Raw genomic sequence first — 16,858 nt, 5'->3', positions numbered from 1 at the left:
AAAATGCATAAATCTGGAATCAGAGGAGTAACAAACAAATGGTTTGAAAGCTACTTAAAAAATAGACGTCAATGTGTCAAAGTGTGTGCCACATACAGCGAACCCTGGTACAATTTCTCACGGTGTTCCTCAAGGGATCCGTTTTAGGGCCAATTCTTTTCATAATATATATAAATGACCTATGTAATGCAAAATTTGAAGGTAAAGTGACGTCTTTTGCGGACGACACTGCGCTCAGTTACGTAAAAGATAATTTGGCTGATATTCATATTGCTATGAATAAAGATCTGACAGCAATACAGTGGTGGTTCAAAATGAACCATATGTTACTTAGTACTGAAAAAACGATGTATATTAATTTTAGCTTAAGAAAAGATGTATCGTTTGAAACACCCATAATTTATAAATGTGCAGGTTGTATTATGGATTCCAAGCTTAAGTATCTGTTTAACAAATAAATGTTCAATCGTTGACAAAACTAAAAATTTAAAATACCTAGGTGTTATTTTAGATCAAGAAGTTAATTTGGAAAAATCATATAACAAATATTAAAACAAAGTTAAATAACGTAATTAGACTCTTTTATTTTCTGAAAAATATGTGTTGCTCAAACATACTTAGAATGCTATATTTTGCACTTGTACAAAAGTCGTATTGAATATGGATTATTTCTTTGGGGTGGTACTTATAACATAAATATGAATTCAATATACTTACAGCAAAAACATTTTGTCAGAATAATAACTTCAAAAAAAAATAACTGAAACCCTCTCGTCCACTATTTAAACAGTTGAAAGTTTTTCCTTTGAAACATTTATTCGTTTTTAAGATTTTAAAATGTGATTTTAGTATGATAACTTCTGTTCATCAAATTAATGAATACAAAAGTAAACTTAGAAATGCAGATAATGCTGAAGTTCCAAAGCCGAAAAATACATTCTTTACCAAATCTTTTATTTTTATTGGACCTTGGTTTTTTAACAGGCTGCCAAGCCACATTAAAAACTCAACAAATAAAATTGTATTTTAAAAAAACTAAAAAAGTGGCTCCATGATATAGATAATATAGATATCGTTCTAATATATCAAGTTTAGCTTTTAATATTATCACTTTGGGTTTTTTTATATAAATTTTCATTATTATCCTCTTAATAATTTTTGACAAACACATTAGTTCTAAGTAGATGTAAATTCAAATTTAAATCAGGTTTATACAGATTTAAATATCTTGTTTTGAATAGTTTTATGTAAATATATATTTCTTTTCCTTAGCGAGAATTTGGTTTATTTTTTGTGTGATTTTTGTTCGCTGATAACTATTTGTTTATTTATTGTTTTTATGCTGGAACCTCCGAACAGGCTAGCCTTGGAGGCCCTATATTTCTCTATATATATAAAAGTAAGATGTAGTTGATGATCATCTTTATGTTTTTGTTATCTCAGTATAATTTTTTAGTTTCATTCTTGTACTTAGATTACTTAGTTTTATGTATTCTTACGAGTAAATTTGTTTATGTTAAAAAAACCTTGTAAACTTTTTTCATTGTGCTTGACATGTTTTTGTATTTTAAAATATTGTAGATAAAACTTATAGTTTTGAAGTCAGTCCCTGGCAAAGACATAAATACGTAAAACTGTCTACTATACATATATAAAAAAAATTTGTCAACTATATGTATATTGTATATATTGTGATGTAAAAGAGAAATAAATTCTTTATTCTATTCTTTATTCTATATATCTTTGCAAAGATTGAGCAATTATTTTTGTTTTAAAAGAGCCTGATCCCATTTTAAGACTTATTCTGCCCGTCCTTATGGGCCATTGACCTGCGGGACTATCTTATCAGACCGAATTAGAGGGAGAGTCAATACAGTACAAGGTACCCCCATTACCGTTTATTGAATTATGAACGGTAATGGGGTTATATTAATAAGGGTAAAATTATTATAGTAATAAATTGTATTATTGCTATAATATAATATTTATGGCGCCTTCATAATAAATCTGCAATCTGGTATGACAATATGTGCGCTTTAAAGTGCTCTTTGCTTGTAGGCAGGTTCTGTAAGATACCTCCAAAATGCGATACTGCTGCTATTTATAAGAGAGGCTAAAATTAATATACTAGCGCAGGGCAAATTATTCAGATGGGGTGATTATTCTTAAGGTCGTTGCGTACTAAATTAGATACAATCACCACTCGACTCCAGAAATGAAGGCAATAAAGTGCTCATCACAAAAAAGCTCTAAAAACCATCATATTCGTTTTAAGTATCATTCCAATTTTATGGTTGAAGTGAGTTTAGGAGATAGCTACTTTTACAATCAAAATTAAGATATAATTAGACATTTTGGATTATAACGTGAGTATATTTTTAATGAAAAAGTAATATTTGGCACGTTTAAGGAAAATTAAACGCTGTTTCGTAAACAACTTAAATTTTACAAAATAAATAACCAATTGGAAACAGCAAACTATACCGCGCGTTCTACGGGTATATGTTTTTTGTCATCTTTTATCGTTTTGCTGCAATACGTAATTTTTCTCCTATTTTGAAAGTAATAAATTGAACAAATTGTGATTACTGTTGAAATAACTGAAGCCAGAAAAATAACTTTCATGGAAACACAGTAATCTCTTTGATTCATTGTAATCTTTAGCGGTTAGAAAGATTACAAACAAATAAACCATCTAGGTTCCGTAAATCGTTTAATCATTAATTGTATGTTCCTTTTATTAATTTATTAGGTATATCTGAGCATTAATGATTCAGGATTATACTATTAAACTCCGCTGTTGAGGAAGCAATCGGCTATTACAAATTCATACAAGTCAATAAAAAATGTATAATTATTTTAGTTTTAATCTCTTTGAGTCAGCTATTTATAGTACTGGAAGATAAATATTATTTATCAACCTTTTTGAAACAAACCAAGATGGATCTCAAAAATATATAATTTTCGTTGGGTTCTTTATAAAAGTGTATATAAAATTTAATAAAGTTTTAGGATTGTTTCACTTGTTTTACGTAATATTATCACGTCTCAAACTGAATGAAGACAAGAACAAACAATTTCTAATAGTTTTAAAGGTGTTCGGTCGAGGTAGATTATTATACATTTCGTGGTATATTTTCACATCATAAATACACTAATTACACTTGCTTTGTTTGTGACCGTTAAATCTCATAAAAACATTCTCCTTAAAGGACATACAGTATGAGTCACAAACTTAAACACTAACAATGTGATAACAAAACATGTACGATTAATGCAGTGGTGAAATACTTACTAAATGTGTTAGGTTGTAGGTGGATAAACCTGTTAAGTGTCTCCCATTTGAGCAATAATGAGATTTATTCTAATGATCATGGCTTTTTAGTGATGCTAAAAAACATTTTCTTCTCAATAATAACAGTCCAGGAGAATTCTGTGATGTAGAACAAGTCCTGCAGAAACAAGACAGGATATATTGAAAATGTACACCTATTGTAGAATTTGTTAGTGTCAAAATTCTCTGAAAATATAATTTTTTTTATCTTCAGGTAAATGTTATATTTTGTATATGTAAATGTTATACCATGTATCTACATAATAAAAGGTACCATGTTTTAAAACACAGTAGTGTATGTATATGTACACACAAAGCTTTTAATTTGTTATTTTATATAAACTATTGTAGTATATGTAAATGTGTCCACTAAGCTAATTTCGGAAGAAATTAGTTTGCTTTTAACTAAAACTGAAATACGAATATGTGGTTCTTGCACAAAACAATAGTGCACAGATTATTTTTTTAAAAACAATTTAAATAGTAGTAACTTTTGTTCTGAAAGTAACATGTTTGTTATTTTTTTTTAATCACAGGGTTGTTCGGGAAAGCCGTTGTCTTAACTTCAAACCCAATTGACCCTTAGAATGTGCTGATTGCTTTTGGCAGCTTTTAAGAGCTGACGCAGTTTTCTTCGCTTCTTGCTTGTTCTAACTCCGTTCTTATCTCAGCCACGCCAACATTGATTGCTTTAAAACATTTGTTGCTTCTTCAGACGTAATTTACTTTCCCTTTTCACTTTTCTTTAATACACTAGTTTCTGATAATGGATTCTCAAGTAATTTATAGGTAACAAGTAACTTAAGAAAGTAGAAATTTAAAAATATCACCGTCTAATACAATCATATCATTTAATACTCTAAGTACAGATTGTGTATTATACAGTTATTTCAATGTTGAGGTATAGAGACTAACTTCGGAAAAAAGAGTTCATGAATCCCAATTTCTATCGGGATTAGCACTGTTTGGACGTTAAAGCCTTGAAACAGGACAGTCTTAAAACTGAGGGATGAAAGTCATTGTTTCAAATTCTCTCATCTTTACGATAACCACAGTTCAGTTTACCTGCACCACAAGATTGTTAAATTGCACTTTCTATATACAAGTACAGTAATGTATTATGCTTAATGAGATACTTCCGTATGTATGTACACAATTTTATCGAACATCTGCGTATCGTATCTGTGTACTATATGTCTATCTAACATTTTTAATAATAGAATATAGTAAAACAGAATCATAACATCAAAATACGACAGCCGTTTTCAGCATTTTGGTAACAATACAGAAGTAATAAACTGAGTAATAAAGACATTAATAAAGACACAATGAAATTGGGACCAGTTGTTTAAATTTTGAGTTCGACTGAATTCCAAGAAAGAGTTTTTTTGGGTTCAAATTCCATTAGAAGCACTGTTTAGACATTAAAACCCTTGAAATGCAAAAATTGAAACTAAATGTATTTTTTTTTCTCAATGGTTTTACTTTTAAGGGATGTAGAGTGTTTTTTATCTGCGCCACAAGATTTTTATAATATTGTACATACTGCATACAAATATAGTGTTATTGCCTTCGTTCAATGAAGAATTAAACTGGCACTTTTAAAACGAAATATAGACGTATTTGGAACTGTAAATGCCGGTGGGGTAAAGCACTGATAGTGGCAAAACTGTCCTGTAGTTCGTACGGCTACTTAATGAATATATGGATTTGGATGAAGATTTATTTTATATAGATATTTAATGTACTATGCTAAATACACAACTTGTTTCTACTTACATATAATGTTATATTATAGATCTATTAAATATCGTAAGTTTTTAATAATATAATATAACAAAATATACACACAAACCGTAACGATAACGTCAAAATATGACAACCATTTCGAGCATTTTTTAAACCATGCCGAAGAAATTAACTGGCTAATTGTCTTTATAAAGGTCGTAGTTCCAATAAATTAGGAATTACGATAACCATCATGTTCATCGTATTGTTGATGCCCTGTATACATTATTAAATTATTTAATTAAAATCTACGGATATACGAAGTTTTAAAATAGGATATCATACCAAGATAAATATTTATCTATGTTTATCTGTTTATATGCATATGTGTGGGCTTGGGGAAATTATAAATTATCTATAATTCCTCATCAAGTACATACATAAAAACCAAAGTTGATTTTACTCTTCATAATTTTCGACGATCTTCTGTGTACTTCTTCACACAGTAAACGTAAATAAATTTGTTATACATCTTGAACTAAATTAAACTAACAAGAAAAATATATTTAATGAAAAATAAACAGCAATCAAATACTGCCAAAGAGCCCAAATAAAAAATTGTATAATTAGCAGAATAGACATGTTTTCAATTAATAGCAGTTAGTGGTCAGTTTCACTTCCTTTCAAATTGAGTATGTTGGCATTGTTATTATGTGTGCTATATTATGAATACAGTTTCATATATATCAATTTTATAATTTTTTCCTGCTTATGTTCTCTGGAATGTAGAGCGAAAGGCGTGTCATATCCATGAACTACACTAAAACGGTTTATATGTATACTCGTGTGTGTGTGTGTGTGTGTGTGTGTGTGTGTGTGTGTGTGTGTGTGTGTGTGTGTGTGTGTGTGTGTGTGTGTGTGTGTGTGTGTGTGTGTGTGTGTGTGTGTGTGTACCGTTTTATTATTACGTATATATCTATATACGTATATCTATATCCGTTAGATATATAGTCATTGTAACGTAATGACGCAGCTTTGGTGGGAAGAGTTGATCCAACGTGAATGGTAAATTTAGCTCCATTTTCCCTTCCGCTTAGTGCTGAAATCCGACACTGTTACAGACTCTGCATTAAGCAGAAGGTGAAGTAAAGCTAAGTTCAATATTCGCATTAGCTTATACCTGATATATTACGTTACTTCAGTTCCTATTATTCGTTTTAATTGGATTTAATTACGTGACTACTTAAAGTTTTACAAGCGAATATGATTTTTGATTGGGTTTACAACCGTATAATGAAATTTATGTGTGCTTCAAAACCATATTGGTAGGAGAGTTAGGGTTTGTAGGAGAGTTTTTAGAAAGGCTTTTATGAGGTTTATTCCAATTTTGTAGTTTATATTTTGAACCTAAACTACAAATAATTCTGATTCTGAAATGTAACTTTATGCCGCTGTAAGCTGTGTCCAAACACCTTCTTTTATTTTATTTTTTATGAAATAACTAATAAACTAACCTTCAGCAATCAGTGCTAATATACTAAAAAGGATTATGATATTAATCCTGTTTCAAATGTTTAAGTTTAATTTTGACTATCAAATAATAAAAAAATAATAAACACAGAAACAACAGAGTATTATTTTGGTAGTAATTAATGCATAATCCACGGACTAATAATGAAATAAAAATGAGCATTACAGAACAACATTATATATGTAACGTAGTTCTCTTTGAGTAACCAAGAATAACATAAAGGTTTTTAAACCAGTAACTGGGATAGTTTCTCAATGGGCCGGTTGATAAAAATTTAACGTTTGCGAATCTTATTTAGATCTATCTTTTATCTACATCACTCTTTTTAAAATGATTCACTAACGAATAGCATTTGTATATTGTACTGTTTTATTACTTATGAACATCTAGTTCCAGTATGGCTGCTGAGTTGTAGAATTTCAGTATAGTTTTTAGTGGCAACCACGTACAACATAACCCACGTCTGATAACAAAGTAATCATGAGATGACAAGAATAACATTACAAAACATCATCGGTCTCTGAACCTGTAACTGGGGTAATTTCTCAATGGAACGGTAGACTATGGATTTCGGAACCCTACGAAGAGACACCTGATTGTCGGTTGTGATGCGAATGTCCACTACACTGCTTAGGGAAGCAGCAACACCAACAATCGGGGTGAGTGCCTCTTGGATTTTATATTAGAATCTAATTTTGTTATTATGAATCAAGGCCGTAACCCAACCTTTGTACAAAGAAGAGGTACAAGGATAAGAGAAGAGGTCTTAGATATAACTCTGGCTAGCTATTATATTGCGACTAAAGTCTTACACTGGAGTGCGATAGATGAAGCATCTGCTTCAGATCATAGCTATATCTCCTTGAACATGAGGTCGAACAAAATAAATGAGACCTACATAAATTCAAAGAACACAGATTGGGTAGCTTTTAATGCGGAGCTAAGAAGCAATATAGTAAGGGGAAATGAGTATCAAGGTCAAGGAGTCGATGATATGGCTAACTCTCTGCAAAACCTCATAAAAGAATCGTACCAAAAAATCTGCCCCGTAACAGAAAAGAATCCAAGGAAAAAAGTATGTTGGTGGAACCAGGGGCTGGAAACCATGAGGAAAGACCTTCGCAGAGCATATAATATATAAAAACGCGCAGGGAAATGGGATAGGTACTCTGCTTCCCTAACAGAGTAGGCTACAATAAAGAGGTGAGAAGAGCTAAGAGAAACTCATGGAGAGAATTCTGTCAAAGTATTGATAAGGCAAAACTTCAAAAAGTCCTAGTTCGAAGCCTCATAAATGTGGTGTGTACTATACTTAGTGAAGATGTGACTCAAACCAAGGATCCTGAGGAAACCCTTCAGTGTTTACTGAAAACACACTTTCAAGGATCTTTCCAGACCAGTGAAACATTTGTTAATGAGTGCCGGCAGGAACCTAGAGAGAGAGCTCGTCTAAAGAGGACTGGAACTGTGCAACGACTGTATAAATAAGTAAAGTGTTGTAAATTTACTTTAAAATACATTTTTTATTGAACATATATTTTGGTCTTACAATAATGAGATATTAACGGTACGTCCCATATATGTGAAACTTTGCTTGTATGTAATTACCTGCAATTTTTATACTTGCCGATAGTTAATGTGTGGACCTTCACTCAATAACTTTAAATTATAATTTGTATTAGACAGTTTTTTATTAACACTCCGTTTCCTAGTGACTGCAAACCTATCCATAAGTTTTGTGCAGATATGAATATGATTGTGATTAAATATTCAAGTTAAAAAGAATATAATTATTAGAGAAGAATTATAATCAATTATTTTAGGAATACAGTAAATAATCGGGCTCTTGAATCGATTAGCGTCGTTGGTGTCCCGGATTAAAGTAAACAATGCTCTGTAACTGATGTATTTCTCTATTATCATAGTAAACTTAGCTGTCGATGCTTATCTGGTCGGCTACAGTATGTTGTTTAGTTAGTATGTTAAGTTTCTACAATAACAAAACATTGTGATCATTTCTCTTTTCTGTTTAAGTATTTGGGTAAATAATGTAAATTATTATTATACTCAATGAACTACAGGGCCAACTGCATTAACATTTTACGTGGATATTCTCAAATCGATAGTTAACATAGCTATAGGTTTATTCATATTTCGAAAATCCATACAGGCTATGCCTCACTGGTCTTGAAAATCCTCTTTTTGGCTAAATCAACAGATAGTACACGTGTTTTTGTAATCAACTATTCTTTGTAAACATTATAATGTGACTATCATATTGTAAGAGTTAAAATTAAGACCCTGTTTTCTTTTACTTTCTGTCTTCTACTTTCATAAAAACAAAAGTAAAATATTAAGGATAAAGTACGATGGAGGAAGGCAGCCGAGAATAATTTGTCGCTATAATAAAGTCAACTGGGCGGACGAGACAATTGGCTACCCACCGCCGCCACTCTGAACAGCGCTAGTCCCCTGTCACGGCGAAGGAGAAGGGTAAGGCGGACCTGGAGTTAGTTACTCACCGAGCTGGGGTAAATAATTTGCTACCATTATAACAAGCGATGTTAAGAGATCAAGAGCAAGTTTCCTGACCAGTTAGTACAAGATACCGGAATTACCTTTAAATTATTATTCCAGTGTAAAGTAAAACTTGAGTTAAATATTAAATATAAGACTTAAGGTTAATACTGTACATTAATACGGATCTTTTATATATCAAACAAGGTTTATTTTTAGTTTTGTCGAGCACTACTCCAACAATTCGATTATTCAGCAGAGTATTCCTCTACCTAATTTAGTTTTAAATAGTAACTAAATTTAGTTTGTGGAGCGCTTCTTCACCAATTCGATTACTGAACAGAGTACTCCTCTGCCACAGCGTATTATTTTAGTTTGTGGAACGCTTCTTCACCAATTCGATTACTGAACAGAGTACTCCTCTGCCACAGCGTATTATTTTAGTTTTTGGAACGCTTCTTCACCAATTCGATTACTGAACAGAGTACTCCTCTGCTACAGCGTATTATTTTAGTTTGTGGAACGCTTCTTCACCAATTCGATTACTGAACAGAGTACTCCTCTGCCACAGCGTATTATTTTAGTTTGTGGAGCGCTTCTTCACCAATTCGATTACTGAACAGAGTACTCCTCTGCCACAGCGTATTATTTTAGTTTGTGGAACGCTTCTTCACCAATTCGATTACTGAACAGAGTACTCCTCTGCCACAGCGTATTATTTTAGTTTGTGGAGCGCTTCTTCACCAATTAGATTACTAAACAGAGTACTCCTCTACCACAGCGTATTATTTTTAGTTTGTGGAGCGCTTCTTCACCAATTCGATTACTGAACAGAGTACTCCTCTACCACAGCGTATTATTTTAGTTTGTGGAACGCTTCTTCACCAATTCGATTACTGAACAGAGTACTCCTCTGCCACAGCGTATTATTTTAGTTTGTGGAGCGCTTCTTCACCAATTCGATTACTGAACAGAGTACGGTAGTCCTCTACCACAGCGTATTATTTTAGTTTGTGGAGCGCTTCTTCACCAATTCAATTACTAAACAGAGTACTCCTCTGCCACAGCTTTTTAGTTTGTGGAGCGCAGAGTATATTTAAAAGTTCGGATCGTCATCATCTGACTCTTCTTGAGTTCAGTAGGCGAGGTAGTGTGCATATTCTACGAACTGCATCAAGTCCAGTACGTCTCGTTTGCGTGTCCCATGTTTACTTTTGTGTCGCCTGTATTCAACCTAGCCTGCACCTATGGAAAATCCATGTGCATGATCACATTGGTTCTCGCCGCCATTCTGCAATAACTTCTAAATCTGTCCAAAAGTTCAATTCCTTCAATTTTGTTATCAAAGGACTATCAACAGAAATTTACTATTCTAGACCACCTCTGATACTTATCAACTGGCAACCTACCTTCTTCGCTAGAGATCAAAATCACAAACCTACAGTTATTTCACCATCTGACCTTACACTCTGACCAGTAGACCCCGCTCTTGCTTTTATAGATCCTTGTAAAGTTTTAGAATCTTGTGGAATTCTATTTTTCATTAGGGTTCCAATCCCTGTTGCCCCTTTCTTTGAGTAAAGGATATCTAAACACTAAGGGGTATGCATGCACTTAAAATATCTGCCCATGTACACAGACACTCCTTGCGGTATATTTCAAGAAATGTAATAACAACTTTACCTCCAACATCTAGGTGTTCAAAAATAGTATTACTGATAATAGGATCACCTTACCCTCGGTAAAAGAAAAAGTCCAATGGCGGGCCATCTGGGGCCGGTATGACAAAAGTTCTTAACTCCACATAAATTATTCTTAGACTTGATAACCTGTCTAGCTGGTTATTGTCCATGAAGTGGGATCATTTGCTCATCAACTGCAACGGTTTCACTCTTTGGATTGAGCAGGCACCTAGTCCTGACTGATTTCAATAGAGGCTCCACCACAAAAAATTGATTACTAGTCATTTCTTCATTAGAAATGTCATTATCATGCAAAACTTTGAAGTGAAACCTAATTGTTAGTTTATTGAGCGCTGCTCCACCAATTCTACAATTAAACAGAGTAGTCCTTTGCCACAGTTTATTATTTTAGTTTGTTGAGCGCTACTCCACCAATTCGACAATTAAACAGAGTAGTCCTTTGCCACAGTGTATTATTTTTATATTTATGGAGCGCTACTCCACCGATTCGACAGTTAAACAGAGTAGTCCTTTGCCACAGTTCATTATTTTGGTTTGTTGAGCGCTACTCCACCAATTCGACAATTAAACAGAGTAGTCCTTTGCCACAGTGTATTATTTTTATATTTATGGAGCGCTACTCCACCAATTCAACTAACAAACAGCGTAGATATTAAGCGATTTATTCTGATCTAAACTGTATGGTTATAAAGAACAAATTTAAAGACTGAGGCTTGTGTCTTTTTAATATTCTGAGCCACTACTTTTTTTGCACATTGTGATATTCGCTGAAAGCGATATAAACCTGACCGATCCTTGGAACAATGGACAGGAGCAATTCGGTCAAATTGTGAGCACCTTGGTGAGCAATGCGACCTAAATGTTTAAATCAACCACAAATTGTACAAGTATAAGAAAAACACCTTACAATGTTTTTATATCATCTAAGTACCATTTTAAATAGAATTATGTTTATAGTATTGAAAGCATAGAGTAAGCTTAAAAATGTCAACACTTATTATTTTAACTTTTTCTCTAAACGCTGATGAGCACAGAGGTTATCCAGATAACACAATATAAAATTGTATTATAAATATTCCTTTAACTATAAATTATAGCATATATTAAGTATCTAACTTTTGATCAGATTAATTATAAGACCTCAGTTAAATAAACACGATTTTATAATACAATCTCATGGCACTTTCAACCTTTTAAAAACTGTTAACCACATATAAGTGCTGTTTATAAAAAAGTGTTTTTCACGCGGTAGAGTAATGAAATTAATAAAACATATTGATATTGAAGACAAAGTTGTAAAACTTTAAGCAATATTAAACGTGGAAACTATTATTAATAAGACGAAGTATTTGAATAATTAATTATTTTTAAGTTAAACCATTTATAATTATTAAGCAATTTTTTGTGAGTAATACGTCCAAAATATATATATACACATGTAAAATCTGTTAAGTATTGTTTAGTCAATCTACTGCTTATGTAACGTTACAATCATACGTTAAAACATTTTAAAGTTATAAGTGTGAAATGAACTTTCACACACTAAACTAATACTTTTTACGACAGAAATCAAGCAAATGCCTGACTGGTACAAGAATAGACCGGTGAGAATGTTCTTCTCCTACTTCAAATTGAGTGAGGTGTAGTTCGAGGGTATCTAATATTTTATGAAATGTTAGAATTGTATCTAAGTGGCAATGTTTTACCGCCAACAAACACATTCATCAGCAGGGAGTCCATGAACATAAACAAGCCATTTATCTCGACAGGTAACTTTTGTGGGGTCAGTTATTTATAGCTAAAAGTTAACGTTCGATAATAAAATTCCGTTTACCAACTGTTTGCACATTTACCACCCAACTACGTCTTATTTGTGCAAGAGGCCATTGTTCAATAGGCAAGACAAAACATCGAAATAAATATAGATTAACTACATAATTAAAACACTGAGTGGTTTTACCGGTGGCGAAAATAAGAATGTCCCTTTATGAGTTTACAGACACGAAAAGTGTAGGGAAAGTGATAAAGACTCATAAAGAAAAAAAACTCATGAAGCATATACAATATTATTATCAACTAAAAGGAAATTAAACCTTTTTTACAGTTTGGGTTAGAGCCATATAGAGTATACAATAGTTCTTAATCGAGTAAAATAGTTCAAGATACATATATAAACCTAAATAAATGAAGTTGACTGCATCGTACGATTGTGCTCGGTAGCGGAGATGAGTTAGTAGTAGCCCTGTTGTGCTATATATTGTGTATTCAGATAAGAATGTTGAAGCCATATAGAGTATACAATAGTTCATAATCGAGTAAAATAGTTCAAGATATAGATATAAACCTAAATAAATGAAGTTGACTGCATCGTACGATTGTGCTCGGTAGCGGAGATGAGTTAGTAGTAGCCCTGTTGTGCTATATATTGTGTATTCAGATAAGAATGTTGAAGCCATATAGAGTATACAATAGTTCATAATCGAGTAAAATAGTTCAAGATATAGATATAAACCTAAATAAATGAAGTTGACTGCATCGTACGATTGTGCTCGGTAGCGGAGATGAGTTAGTAGTAGCCCTGTTGTGCTATATATTGTGTATTGAGATAAGAATGTTGGATCCACATACTTTAGAGTATACAATAGTTCATAATCGAGTAAAATAGTTCAAGATATAGATATAAACCTAAATAAATGGTGTTAAGTGATCGTACGACTGTGCTTGGTGGCAGAGCTGAGTTAGTAGTAACTCTGTGGTGCTATATATAGTTTATTGAGATAAGAATTTTGGGTCCATATAGAGTATACAATAGTTCATAATCGAGTAAAATAGTTCAAGATATAGATATAAACCTAAATAAATGGTGTTAAGTGATCGTACGAGTGTGCTTGTTGGCAGAGCTGAGTTAGTAGAGCCCTGTTGTGCTATGCATTGTGTATTGAGTCACACAGTGATATACTAAAAATACAAAGTTTATCATTTGCGTGACCACTGATGCAAATAATTAACAACATGTAATTTAATTTTCTATTTGTTTGTAATATGGGATGCTAACTTCTAACTTAAACATTTTTAACACTCATGTGTAAACTGCTTTATAGTCAAAATGTGCATACTTAAAAATCTATTTATTGTACAATAGTTTTATTAAAAAATTGCACTACGCTATTTAATTAAAAGTTTATTCAGTTTAAAGTGTGTTGTGTAATGAAATAAACAAAACTATCGCTGCGCTGTCTGGCAAGCAAGAAGAAAACTATTCTAACATTAATGGTAGTGAGAAATGACTGTACTACTCGTACATCACCTGGCGGCTATGGTTGTAACTAGAAGTCCTAGCTAACAACAGAGTATGATGTGAAATTTATTTTTTCTTTTCATGACTAAATTTTATTATACTCGTATATTACTAACTTGTGTAGTACCTAGAAGTACTACCATACTATTAATTGTTAGGATAGATTCTGGAGATTTTTGTAGTTGTTTTAAATAACGATAGTTTTATACAAACAAGGACAATCAGAGTTTATTAAGCATAAAATTACTATCTAAAATATACTACTTATATTTTAGTAACGTGTGCCCACGGCTTCCCAAGCAAGTTTCTCTTGGAATACCAAGAAAATATACATAGTACATACGTAAGGCTCAAAAGCCTACTATAACCGAAAAATGTGTATTCCAATAGTTTAAATTCACTTCCAATTTACTGCATTTACAGCAGCGCCACAACTGAATTTAGCTTGTATTCCAGTTCAAGAAATTATTTATATTGTTATGAGGCAATGATTTTTTTACTCATATTAGTTCCAGTTCCAAAACATCATTGTTTTTAAACTAAGTTCCAGTCCCAGCTCCGGTGTCAGTCAGCCAAATCTGGCCTCCCAGTTATATGGCAGAAACTCGCCGATGTTATAAGATGCATGAACTTATAAACATCGTTTTAGGTGTTTTTACAGCTTTAAACGTTGGGGTATATTTGATAGAATCTGGAAAACCTGATGATGAAGTGAACACCCGCTTGTGAGGGCAAGTGTTCAAAACCTACCGTTCCGTGTCTTCCAGTTCGGTAGTTTCATCTTCCCTTAGTCTCATTACCTATGAATGTATTGGCTTCTTATCTGGGGATACGTCAGCAGTTTGCTTGGTTTTTAAAAGCCTCTCTAGGTTTCAATTTAATTTTGTAATAATTCGAACCGCTTTTTTCTGAAACCGGAATGTCCTCATGAAGTCTATTTTTGCAAATACTCCCCGAAAGGAATAAGAGAGGTTTTGGTAAATTAGGCCATAATACACGGCTATTAACCTCACGGAGAATGGACCTCTGAAAGGACTCAAAGCTCAGATTTATTGACTTTCTGTGTCCTGGGGTTGAGAACCCCAGCTACCCATTTGTGGGGGTATTCCTCGAATACCGTGTCCACCAGCAACAGTCGCAAAACAACCTTGACCGTATTATCCACGGGTATATCATCGACTTTGATTAGTTTGTGTTCCCAGTTGTTATTTTTAATTATTCCCCAAACCGTTTTGGAAATGCTTTTGAGTTTTTTAATTTTTATTCAACATCATACGCTTGAATCACCTTTCCATGGTTTCTTGTAAATTTAGAAAAATCTTTAAAATTGTCTATTTGTTGATTTTTTTGTAAATTTTGGAGTGAAACTTGAGTTTTCCTCGAGTGATCCATATACGGGTTTTTCCTTTCGAACAAACTTTAATTTTTTTAGGGCAGTATTTGTGATGAATATAATAATTAAAGGCAATCGTGAAATGTTTGTAACTTCGCCCAGTTGATCGAAAAAAATTTAGAAAATTCCTTGTCTTTTGAAAGGGAATGGTTGAGAGAGTGATATTTTCTTGTATCTCTTAAGATTTTGGTAATGTGAATATCTTTTTTTTCTCTGACTTCCACGTATTATAACCTCTTCGCCACTACTTTTCAGAAATTGCTGTGTTAACCACAGACACTAGCATATTTATAATGTTGGAGACGACATTGTCAATTGTAGTTTGTGCTGTGTCTGTCACTCGTGTCGGAGACTTGAAAAAGCAACTGAAGATCAAACAACCTAAAGAGTCGCATAAACGTCTGTTGATGGGTGGTTGTGGTTCAACAGTTTTAATGGTAAGGTCACTCATCAAGACGAATTTTTTAATGGTTTTGTGTCGGATCTATCAATGCCGTTTAGATATTCAAGTACAGATAATAGATGTCTTCAGTTCTACTGGGAGACCTGTAAAAAGCCAGTGATGGTCAATTTTGAGTTTTCAGTTTAAATTTTAATTTCCGACTGCTTCGAAATTTTCTTAATTGTTTTTTTTTACAGAAAATTACATGAACTTTTGAAGTTTCTACAAACAGATGTATTTGCTGTTAAACCCGTGTCGGAAACAATAAGAACGTGAGTTATGAACTCGTCACAAGTCAGTTGAGGTCAAGTTTGTTTGTAGTTGTTCGTTTTGACGAAGCAGAAGCAGTCCCATTCGTGAAGGTTTCACTATGGAAGTCCGTTGAGGAGAGCCGTTGGTGAGTGCCCGAGCGCGGCCCTCATGGTACATAGAAAGCCGGTCTAGGCTCTAGGGGCGACACTGCGGCGGCAAGTTGAAGGGCGGGCCGGCGCTCAATGATGTCGCTTTCCTGTATCTTGCAGGTTTAAGCCATGCGCCGTGAAGTGCTCTTTACTGAGTTCGCTCAAATCCAAAAACTCGACTACCTCATGTCGGCGACAGTCGTTGCGAGGCAGGTCGTTTTTAGTAGCAGAGGAGAAACGAGGACTCTCGAGGATCTCTTGTAGTTCACCATGATCTCCTCCAAGGGACGGAAAAAGTTGCCATGTCTCCTGACAGCCAAGTCATTCGTTCCGGCCAGGATCAAATAAGCATGGTTGCTGGAGGGGCGGAGGTTGGAGGTCTAGCAATCTAACGTTGGGCCTATAGAATCCTGTTATGTTAACTTCGCTAGTGACATTGCGAGCCATCGGCAGTAGCTGTTCACCACGAACCTAATATTTTGGAACTACGTGACATATATGTTTTCTTCTC

The sequence above is a fragment of the Homalodisca vitripennis genome, chromosome 2 (assembly GCF_021130785.1).
Source record: "Homalodisca vitripennis isolate AUS2020 chromosome 2, UT_GWSS_2.1, whole genome shotgun sequence".
Taxonomy (NCBI): domain Eukaryota; kingdom Metazoa; phylum Arthropoda; class Insecta; order Hemiptera; family Cicadellidae; genus Homalodisca; species Homalodisca vitripennis.
The sequence above is the reverse complement of the archived record's forward strand: the minus strand, read 5'-3'. Positions refer to the sequence as shown.